Here is a 12,166-nt window from a genome sequence, read left to right as displayed (position 1 = left end):
GCTTCCAGGATAAGAATGAGGAGATATGATGTAAGGCAGTGCTGAAGCTGGAACAGCAAGATACGTCTTGGATCCTGTGTCGTGTGAGATGATTTTGGCCCAACGGCTGGTCTGAGTACCCTCAATGGGCCTGTAGGTATATCAGACTGTATGCATTGAGAAGCCAGATGAGCCTGGAGCCTCAAAATTCTCTCCCTTCTAGTGTGGGGATTGAAAGCACAACAAACTGCCCACTGAGCAGATCTCACCCAGACAGGCACTAGATGTGGTGTCAGTCTCCAGTATGATTGCTGGGCTGCCTGCAAGCACATCTCTTGAAGCCCTTACAAGGTTTGCAGGCTGATATGAACTGAGGGTCCAAAGGCTCCTGGGATAAGGGCATGCTATGTGTGCTATATTATTCTACACAAAATAACTACAAGAAAATAGTAATAATAAGCTAGGCAGAGGGAAGATCGAACTGTGACGGGTTAGAGCCCCCGTCTGGGATGTCACCTGATGTACTGGGGTTTCACTGAGCCTGCCTGCTCCACTAGCCTGGGCTCCCTCTCCCTGTTTTGCTGAATTAGGCTCTCTGGTCTCTGGTAGCACGCACACACACAGGTAGGGGTGCACCAGCTGTAGAATCACACAGAGTCTGCAAACAGCTCTCTAGGAGAAGACTCAGCTAGGAAATCGACCAGCACTCAAGTGCAGCTCCCCTCTGGAAAGTACACCCAAAATAATATTGTCTTGCGCTGTAGAGAAATCTATACAACATAAATTCATAAATTCGTCCCTTCCCTCAATGTGGAGGAAGATGTGCACGATTTCTTGCCCCCCCTCCCCAGTTAGAAATTGCACCAACTGGGTTTAATAATAAACAAAAACAAATGTATTAAATATAAAAGGCAGATTTTAAGTGATTATAAGAGATAGCAAACAGAACAAAGCAGATTACCAAGCAAGGAGTAATGGTCTCAAGTGGGGGAGGTCTAGGTTGGATTCAGGAAACACTATTTCACTAGGAGAGTGGTGAAGAACTGGAATGGATTACCTAGGGAGGTGGTGGAAACTCCTTCCTTAGAGGTTTTTAAGGTCAGGCTTGACAAAGCCCTGGCTGGGATGATTTAGTTGGGGATTGGCCCTGCTTTGAGCAGGGGGTTGGACTAGATGACCTCCTGAGGTCCCTTCCAACCCTGATATTCTATGGGTCTATGATTCTATGAAATAAAGCAAAACACGCATACTAAGCTTAAGATCTTCGAGATTAGTTTCAATAAATAATTTCTCACCCTAAATATTGTTTTAGGCAAGTTGCAGAGTTTCTGTAGTTTAGAGTTCCAGTTATTTCTCTTTACAGACTAGACTCCTGTCTTAGTCTGGACTCAGTCCTTGCCTTTCCCACCACTCAGTTCCTTTGTCTCTTCAGATACCTTCAGAAGTTTTTCTTCTTGGGCAGGAAGGCAATGGAGAGGAGTCCTGTTTGCCTTACTCCCCAGCCTTAAATAAGATTTACATAAGGCAGGAATCTTTTGTTTCCCAGTCTTGACCTCCCACTCCTTTTAGTGGAAAATTACTGGAAGTCCATGATGGTGTTTAGTATCAGGTGACAGGACCACCTGACCCAGTAGGAAGGAGAGAGATTAGTATCTTCAAAGTCTTATTGTTTCTTCCTAATGGCCCATCAAGGCTGATGGCCTGTTGTCTGGTGGGTATCTCCCAAATACACCCACAGTTGTAATTGTTACATAGTTAATATCCCTAACTCCAGGTATAGAAATGATACATGCATACAAATTGCATAATTACATTCAGTAAATCATAATCTTTCCAATGATACCTTATAAGACCCATCTTGCATAAAATATATCTGTTATGCCATATCCATATCATAAGCATAGTTCCATAAAGAATATGGGGTATAATGTCACACTAGCCTGTGGTCATTTAGGCAAATTTTGTTTGCTCCCTGAATCAGCAGTGGGGGGAAGGGGGCTGCACTCCTTTATACAGAGTAGGGAGATGATGTTACTCTTGTGTGATCTCTCTCATGCACTCCTCAACAGACTGGCTTTTTAAGGCAGTTCCACAGCTCAACGCCAGGGGCACCACCTCCCACAAGTGTGAAAGCATGAAGGCAACTCTCAAACAATAAAAGTTGCTGGTAATTAATCTCTCTTTTCTATTTTTGAGCCAAAAAGAACTTGTGGTTTTATTAAATATTCTTATACCAGGTTCCTAAGCAGCTGAATATGTGTCCAGCAGCTGCTCAAAACTCTTCTGTGAGATTTAGCAATTGCTTAGCAGTGAATAAGCTATTTGTGAAATTCAGTGGCTTCAGTTCAGTGACTTCTTTGTTAAGTTCTGTAGCTAGTTAACAGATACATCCATGCCTTTGGTTTGAATGTAAAACACAGTTTAAATTCAATATGCATATGTACTATAGATTACATGAATACATCCAAACACCCTGAAATTGGCATTCTTAGTTGAGTAGAATGTTGATTGAACTAAAAAAAGCAGAACTGTTAGCAAAGCTAAGAAATGCAAATGACAAATACAGAAGTTTTGAGAAACCAAATAAGGAAAATTCCTTTGAAGTGTTTTTCAAGATTAGAGAGATCTGAAAGTCAGACGATAGAAAGAAAATTACCCACTCATGTATGCTCTTTGTGTCTAGCTACCTTTTCTCTTCTTGCTTCCAAATAAGACAATAGGATGTTAATCATGGAGATGCTGTTCTGACTCCATAATTATAATTAAAGTTGAGTTGAATTTTGCATTAAAATAAATATGTAATGAAATACTTTCATCAGCTTTACTCCTGTTGTTGAAAATCCCTGCTGGTGAGGGAATATCAACAGCCCAGTTGGAAAGAAGGTTCCCTAACATTTCTGCAGACTCCTCCAGAAAGACAAAGATTGCTATATAGCACTGTGGTGGGGTGTTCAAACCCTGCAGTGGAAAGTAAGGGTTTAAATATCCCTTTGGGCCCCGGCCACCATACCTGCAAAGCATGGATGGGCTGGAGGAGGAGCTAGGGGGCAGAGCAGAGCAATTCAGCACCAGGCAGCTGGGGGAGGTAAACGGACCTACACCTCAGAGGGAGCACTAGGAGGAAGTCCAACTGCCTGGGGCCCCTGACTATTGAGAATCTATCTGACCTGCTGAGGGAAAGAGGTTTCTGGACAACTGTGAGGTCTGCGAATTAGCCTTTGATTTATTTTGTTTGTATGCTTGGCTTTGTCCTTTTGAGTAAAGAGACTAGTAGGAAACAATCCAGGGGAGCAGCAGTGCTGCACCTTTTGGTGCAAAAACTCTGCCCCCCCCCCCCCCACACACAGGACCCTGCTCACGGTGAAAAGCCTACCCTGGAAACAGGGGAATCTGGAGTAGGAAGACCCTACAACCTGGAGGGTCACAAACCATGGATATTGTCCTGGAACTCCTTGCCTGACAGTGAGGCTATCCTTTGTTGGATTCTCTGTGTCCCCAAAAGGGGTGGATACAACTCATGGCCTGGCCAAAGACCCGAATCACAGAAGGTGCAGATCACTGCAGGGTCAGAGTATCTGTTAACAAGGGGCACCAGTAAGAAGAAAACTTTCTATACCTTCCCCTGACCACTAGGAAGTACCTGCAGTGAGTGATCCCCTTCAGAGGCTCTGACAGTTTAAATCACATTTCATCAATTATAAAAAAGACAATATAAAATCTGTACATGCTTACACTATTTGGTTCCTTTGGTGGATCTCCTCCCCACCCCCCGATATTGTAGAATAGCTTCTTTAAATTTACAAATTGCCAATAATTTCAAAGTGAGTTTAAAATAGAAATAAATAAAAATAAGTATCTGGAGCTATTTTTTTCAAGAGTGATTTTGCAAGCTCCAATTTTTCAGAGTCCAGTTTGAGATACTATGGGGAATAGACTTTCAGAAAGTGCTGAGGACCCACTCTGAATATCAGGGCCCTTTTAAGATGTCTTAGGCCTTGGCTACACTTACCCGCTAGTTCGGCGGCTGGCAATCGAACTTCTGGGTTCGACTTATCGCGTCTAGTCTGGACGCGATAAGTCGAACCCGGAAGTGCTCGCCGTCGACTGCGGTACTCCAGCTCGGCGAGAGGAGTACCGCGGAGTCGACGGGGGAGCCTGCCTGCCGAGTGTGGACCAAGGTAAGTTCGAACTAAGGTACTTTGAACTTCAGCTACGTTATTCACGTAGCTGAAGTTCCGTACCTTAGTTCGAATTAGGGGGTTAGTGTAGACCTGGCCTCAAATTCGGCATCCAACCCCTCACCCCCCCAGTTTACTTTTAAAACTTTGGGCAACATACTTAAATTAATATTAACATCTTTGCAATGTCTGTCTGTGGATATTAGCCTTTATACTGCCACCCATCACTGTGGTATCTGAGTGCCATCCATAGAAAATAAATAGCAATAGCAAAGTTTGTAGTGAACTCGGTGTCTCAGACTCTTCTCCCTTTTCTGGGAAAAGTCTCTGCTTGGAGTGTGTGTGCCAATAATGTGTAAAATCATAAGGTTTATGTAATAAGTTTTTATTCTTTTTTTTTTTTGGATCGGGATGCTTATGTAGATGGGTGTTATTTCTTTGTGAGTGCCTTTCTTGTTATTGTATCCCCTCCCTGAGCTGTGGCTCAAGTCTCCTCTCTTCTCCCTCTCTGGAGAAATGGCTTTCTATCACCATTATTTGCAGTGATTTCTCCCCCTCCTCTTCACAAGGGTTGGGTGGGTCCTGCTTATCTGGTACCTGGTGCCTCCACCCAAAGTGACTCCTCACTGTTTCACGCTCAGGGGTGCTGTCCTTTGAGGAGCATAACACACAGTACAAGAGACAAAAAGTATATAAAACAAACCCTGCAAGGGAATGACACCCAAAATAACAGTATAACGAATGGGGGACTTTATTGGGAACAGGAAAATAGGATCTGGGGAAGGAAAGGGTTAAGGTTATCTCATAATTAATAAACAGTAAACAAACAAACCAGTACTCTGCCTTCCAAACTCACAATTCCTCCTGTCTATTCTTTGACATACTGCAGCCAGTCACTGCCAGATTTTTAAATGTATTTAGGTGCTTCACTCCCATTGAAATCAATGCAAGTCTGGTGCCCTAAATGCCTTTAAAATCTGGCCCTAAGAGCCTGATCCAAAGCCCACTGAAGTCAATGTAACGATTCCCATGGATTCCAGTGAGGACAAAAGCAGGACCATGGCTTTTTTTTTCAGGATCATCCACGCTAAGGGTGATCAAGTCCTCCTTATTATTCTTTAAGGTTGTTAAACCTGAACTTTTGTCACAAAATGTGTATTGTTTATTTATGTGGGTAACCCATAATTTAGCATGTTACAGTCTTGCTGATTGTATAATCTCTGCTAAAGGGCTTGTTTTATTATATTTAATTCCCCATATTTTTTCTTTGTAAGAGAAAAATACTGGAAGCTCTCTAAGTTAATATTCTGCTCTCTTCTGGATGCCTATAAATATCCTATCTTGTTCCCGGATATAAGCCACATGGAAGGTCATACTGCCACCTCTGCTTTGGGGTTATCAGGTTGTTTGAGCAATGGAATACAATAACAATTCTCTCTATATAATAGAGCTTAAAAAAGGTCTAAGACATCAGATAATATTTCTTCCATAAATATGATAGGTCAGCACTTCCGTTTGTTTACTATGCTGAGTTCTTGGATATTCTGGTATCTGGATATGAGCCCTGATCCTGCACACTCTAACATACTTAATTTAAACATCTGAGCAGTCTCATCAAACTCAGTGAGACCACTCAATTCCTTAAAGTCAAAATGTGCTTATTTACAAGACTGATTGTCCTCCAGAAATAATAAAATATTTAGTTTGATATTTTTCTCTGGTGTAATTTCTGACATGGCTTCTCAGTAGCCTGCAGTACTTTCAGACTGGCTTCTTAGAAGGCTGATTTTATAGACCAGGCTTGTTTGTTATGCAGACCTACATTCCCATTTGACTTCACTGTCAGAGACTGAACACGGCAGTTTATCTAGTTTTGTGTTTGCCAGCTCCCATGTCTATTGAGCAAGGTCTCTTCTTTGCTGAGTCCTGGCTAGCTGAACAGTAGAGCTGGTCAAGAATTTTCTGTTGGAAAATGAAGATTCACCTAACTGAAACTGTTCAGAGGAACATACCAGATTTGATGAAACTTCCATTGAGGTCCAGGATGGAATGTCTGCTCAAAATGAGAGACAAAGAGGGGGCAGATGGATTTTTTTTTTAAATGTGTTTTTTTTTTTAAAGTAGGGTTAGCTAACTGGGATTAACAGAAATAAAGACTTGGCAATTCAGCTTTGAACTCAGTTTAGCAGCTCAAATTCAACCCCAGAGTCTCTGAGTGGCTTTAACTCAAATTCAAGTCCCTGCAGAGCAGGGATTCAAACCTGGGTTTCTTACAACTCACATGACTAACCTAACCACTAGGCAATTGATTATTGTCTGTCTGCCTCTGTCTGTCTCCTTCCCGCCCCCCATCTCTCAGTTTCATCTCGATGTGGAGTGGGGACAATTTCTGAACTCTTGAAAACATTCACAGGACAGGAAAACCATTTCCTGTCTCACTCTGCTGCAGCATTCTCCTCCCTCATTGAACAAAGTGTCCCTGGCCAGTTGTCCGGTAGGTTACTGACATGACATTGTTATGTTTTTATCAGTATTTCAGTCCTAGATACGTTAAGCAGTCAGCTATGTGGCTTCTAATCTTGTGCCCTCCTGCCTCTCCGTATAGGATACTGTGACCTTTCAAACAGAAGGTTTTGAAGGTGAGATCCAACAGGACCTGTCTCACCACTCCCACCTCACTTTCTCCTCTTGCTCTCCTGTCACTGACACGTAGGCTTCTTGTCACCTTTCCTTTTCTAATAATTCTTCCTTCCTTAGAGAAAACATTCCATGTCTCCTAGTGACCCACTTTGGCTCCACACTCTCTCCTTAACGTCTCACTCTCAGCATGCTCTTTCCCTTCACAATGCAAACACATTATAGTCGCTGCTTTCCAAAAAAATCCTTTCCTAAGTCATTTTCATTTCCAACCGCCACACCATCTTCCTTCTCCCTTTCATCTCCAGACTCATTGAACACACTGTCTGCAATCATTGCCTCGTCTTTTCTTCCAACTCGATCCTGGATGTATCCCCCCCTATCAGGCTTCCACCCTCTCCACTCTACTAAAAGGCATTCTAGCAAAGGTCTCTGATGATCTTTTCATGGCCAAATCTCAGGGCCCTACCTACTCTCAGCTGCTCTTTACACCATTGGTTGCACTCTTCTTCTTGAAATCTTGTCTCCCCATGGCTTTCATGACCCTTTTATCGTCTAGTTCTACTTCTGTATCTCTGGTCAGTCCTTCAGCACCTCTTGGTGGGTTCTTCTCCCTTATCCCATTTTCCATGGGTGTCCCTTGGGGCTTTGTCCTTAGCCCTTTCCATCTCCTTTTCCTTTACATCCTTGCGCTAAGTGATCTCATCTGATCACATGGTTTCAATTACCATCTCTATGCTGATGACTCAGAAATCTCCAGGCCTGACCTTTTTATTATTGATTTTACTGGAATTGTGGTAGCACCTCGGAGCCCCAGTCATGGACTCAGAACTCCATTGTGCTACATTCTGTACAAACCCAGAACAAAAGATGGTTCCTGCACCAAAGAGTTTACAATTGAAGTATAAGACAAGAGTGCAGGTGGATACAGACAGACATATGGGGGAGCACAAAGAAGCAATGAGACCATGATGGTCAGCATGATAGGCCATGGTCTTAGCACACCAGCTGCCTAACTGTTGTCATTTTTTTGTAGGCATCACAGCACAGGAGAGTTTTGAGGAGAGATTTGAAGTAAGACAACAAATTGGCTTTGCAGATGTTGATAGGGAGCTCCTCCCATGTGTTACCTGCACAAAATTCTCTGTTACTTGCACACTCTAGTGGCACCCACCCTTACCCTTCTGTGGGCTCAGGGCGTAACCTTACACTCCGCGGGTTTGCGGGGTCTTTTAGCAGTGAAAGAGCCTTACACAGTAATATCCTACTTAACCTCTATTTATTAACAATCACCAAAATAGAATGCACACACTAAGCATACAATGCTCACCACTCCCAATAAGGTAGATGAACTTCTCCTGATGGCCGGTCAGAATCAGGTCATCTGGGGAACTCCAGCTTCTGCACAGTGTCATTGGCAGGGTGTTGAGGTCTGGCTGCTCTGATGTTGGAGCTGTGTCCAAATTGGTTCCAAAGAACTTCCTTTTGGACCCAATTCATATAGTGAAACTTGAGTCCTGCTTAGCTGTACCTTAACCGATCATTTTACTAAAATATTAGTAAACAATTCTCTAACCAATCCTAACGTATTGTAAAACAATTCTTTAAACAATCATACCCCACCACCTTAATTGATTTATACCTAGCAAAATTAGTTATGCAATAGACAGAAACAATCAAAGAACCATACAGAGATCATACAGATAAACAATAGAGAAGTAGGGACCATAAAGGCAAAACAATAGAAGTATAGATTTTACAATCACAACTGTTGGTAAATGATTTCTTGCCAGACAGAATGCTATCAAAGAAAGTTTTCTTAACCATCTTAAGATTTGTTTCTGTATCTGGTGATGGTGGGTACTATTAGGACTGGAGTGCCTTCTTTAACAGCCTGATATTACATTGTTTTAATGTAATTTAGATGGAATGTGAAGATGTGGCCATCTGCTTCTTAGGTAGGGTTGCCAACTTTTTAATCACAAAAAACCCAACACCCTTCCCCTGCCCTCTTCCCCGCCCCTTCTCTGAAGCCACGCCCCTGCCCTGCCCCTTCTCTGAGGCCCCACCCTCTGCTCACTCCATCCCCCCTCCCTCCATCACTCGCTCTCCCCCCACCTGCACTCACTTTCACCAGGCTGGGGCAGGGGGTTGGGGTACGGGAGGAGGTGAAGGCTCCGGCTGGGGATGTGGGCTCCAGGATGGGGCTGGGATGAGATGTTTGGGGTGCAGGAGGGGGCTCCGGCCTGGGACTGAGGGGTTTGGAGTGCCAGAGAGGGATCAGGGCTGGGGCATGGGGTTGGGCTGTGGGCTCTGGGAGGAAGTTTGGGTGTGAGCAGGAGCGGCACCAGGGTTTTTGGCACCCTAGGCGGGGGTCCTTCCACGCTCCTGGTTGTCGTCGGCAATTCTGCGGCAAGGGGGTCCTTCCGCGCTCCCGGTCTTCAGGGCACTTCGGCGGCCGGTCCCGGAGCGAGTGAAGTACCCGCCGCAGAATTGCCGCCGAAGACCCGGAGCGCGGAACGACCCCCCGCTGCCGAATTGCCGCCAAGGGTGGCAAAATGCCATCCCCCCCAAATCCGGGTGCCCTAGGCGACCGCCTAGGTCGCTTAAATGGAAGCGCCGGCCCTGGGTGTGGGAGAGGGCTCAGGGCCAGGGCAGGGGGTTGGGGTGTGGGAGGGGGTGAGGGGTGTGGACTCTGGTTGGGCGGTGCTTACCTCAGGTGGCTCCTGGAAGCAACCGGCATGTCCCTCTGGCTTCTAGGCTCAGGGCCGGACAGGTGGCTCCACATGCTGCCCCTGCCTGCAGGCACTGCCCCTGCCTGCAGGCACCTATTGGCTGCGGTTCCCAGCCAATGGGAGTGCAGAGTTGGCGCTCGGGACAGGGGCAGTTTGCAAAGAGCCCCTGGCCACCCTTGTACCTAGGAGCTGGATATGTCAGGTAGGGAGCCTGCCTTAGCCCCGCTGTACTGCCGACTGGACTTTTAGCGGCCTATTAAAATCTCCCAGTTTGCTTTCAGTAGTCCCCGGGAGATTGCTGCCGATTCTGATAGACTCCCGGTCAGTCTGGAAGGTTTGGCAACCCTATTCTTAGCTCATGGCTGCTGCTCTCCTAATATGGCTGCAGAAAAAGGCCTCAAACCTTACAATATGGCTCCAGGAAAAGACTTTATCCTTACACATGTTGAGGGGAGCATGGGAGAAAGACAACCACCTTTGCACTGAAAGTTTAACAAGTGAGAGGCTGGTATCTCTGGCAGAGTAGAGGCATCTGAGCTTTTGTTTCTGTGTCTGCATGTCTCACCATCAACTTAAAATTAACATGCCAAAATATCATCCATTCCCGTTCTCCCGTTTCTCTGTTGTTGTGGATCCATCTCCCCGCCACTCAAGTCTGTTAATCTTGCTTTTGTCTTTGATTGTGCCCTCTATCTTGACCTGCATATCTAGGCTGTGTTTAAATGTTACTGCTTCTTCCTTCATTCCATCTGTATGACACCAGCTTTTAATCTCTCTGTGCACACAGATAAAACTATTGTACAGATGAAGGAAGATGGCCTTCTTAGCAGACTGGAAGAACTATGAAATAACATTCAAGGCTAGGTAAGAAGGGATTGGATCCAAGGTAACTGTGAAAGCCAAGATTCTAGACTGAGTATTAAAAATAAGAGAGAGACCACCCAGGAGAGGTTTACATGTTATTAAAATGCTTTGCATAAAGAAATCCCACCAACTTGAAAATTACACTTCTGTCTGAAATTTTGTACTTAATATTTCAAGTAACCTCCTAAGATTACTAAAGACAAAAGGAAAAATATTTTCCTCTTAATTTTGTACATTTGACAACCCGTGTGTGTGTGTGTGTTTGTGTAAGTGTATATACAATCTCTCTGTTTTGTATATACGATCTCTCTGTTTCATGCTCTAGCATGATGAAATTGTTTGCATGCATTTCTCTGGGCAGGACTCATGAATTTGCTCTTCCCAGGTCTTTCAGGAGGATGTTTGCCAGCAGCAGCAAAGTAGAGGCTGCAAGCAAGTATGCGCACGGGAGGAAGATTGGTGGGGAGGGCAGTTGGCCCTGGGTGTGCTGTGTAGTGTTACTCCTGGAGCTATCAAATCCCTTGCAATTTAATCCTTAAAGGAATTAAAAAAAAATACTCATAGCCATACATTTCCAAGAGTGTGCTTTATATTCTTTTGAAATTCACCCATATAAAAAAGTGCAATATCCCGTTACTGCAATTTGTTTTATGTTTAACCATGCCATGAAACCATTTTTCATATTTAGAAGGAGCTGCAGGCCACTTTAACAAAAAATAGGACCTTATATTTACTGAGCATTTTTTCTTTTCATATCAAAAGAAAACTTACATTTCTATTCATTTTTGATTGAAAAAAGTACAATTAAACTAAAATGTAATATTAATTCTTCATTGAAAATTAATTATACCATATCAGAAATGCTGTAGAAATTTGTTATATTTTCCTTCACAAGTGAAAGTAAGCAATTTTATTAATCTTCTGCTTTGCAGAATAATTTCTCTTCCATTTTGTTGCATACAGAAAGGAATAAATTAATTAATAATTACTGTGGTGGGGTTTTTTTTTCCAAAGCAGAAAATAGGAAGAAGATGCAGACAAGGGTATGCTATGTATATGGGTAACAATTTGATAATGGATGAGCTTGTAGCTGAGAGAGCCACAGAAATAGCTTTGAGAAACCAGTAAACCAACTGCAGCGCAGACCCATACTGCAAAGTGATTGCTAATGAGAGGAAATTGTACTCCTTTGTGCTGTAAAAGCTTCATTTGTATTTTACAATATACTGCAAAAACAGGCCCAGCACTTAAGTGGGACTGCTAGCAATTTGATAAGAGTGCCACAGTGCTAAATAACCAATGCTGGGATGGCTATGATTTTCATTCATTTGTATAGTGCTCAAAAGGAAACTTAAATGGGTTAAAACGAAGCCACTCAGTTACTAAGCAGAAGGAGGTTCCCTATTCTTTTAATGTTTTAAAGCATTTTTCTACACAGGTGCAGCTCCACCGTGCTACTAAGGGTAGAATCTAGTGCAGAAAGACAAAGGGATTTAAACTACTGAATTATTATTTCATATTTATTGCTGGTGGATTAAAAATATGCCTGAATTCGATGCCAAGTTTCCCTTAATGGCAGCACTAGCAGAGCTCCAGCAGTGATTGCACTTATATATCGCTAGGATAGACAAGGCTATAATGTGTAACAAAGCAAAGTAGTAATTTTGTCCAGTGGATGGAGTGCTAGTTCTAGTCGCATTATTTATTGCTGTAAAATGATATGAAGCACAGACCTGTAGAGATGGATTCACTACAAAGTAGAAAACACAAGGG

Source organism: Malaclemys terrapin, chromosome 6, assembly GCF_027887155.1.
Source record: "Malaclemys terrapin pileata isolate rMalTer1 chromosome 6, rMalTer1.hap1, whole genome shotgun sequence".
Lineage (NCBI taxonomy): Eukaryota > Metazoa > Chordata > Testudines > Emydidae > Malaclemys > Malaclemys terrapin.
The sequence above is the reverse complement of the archived record's forward strand: the minus strand, read 5'-3'. Positions refer to the sequence as shown.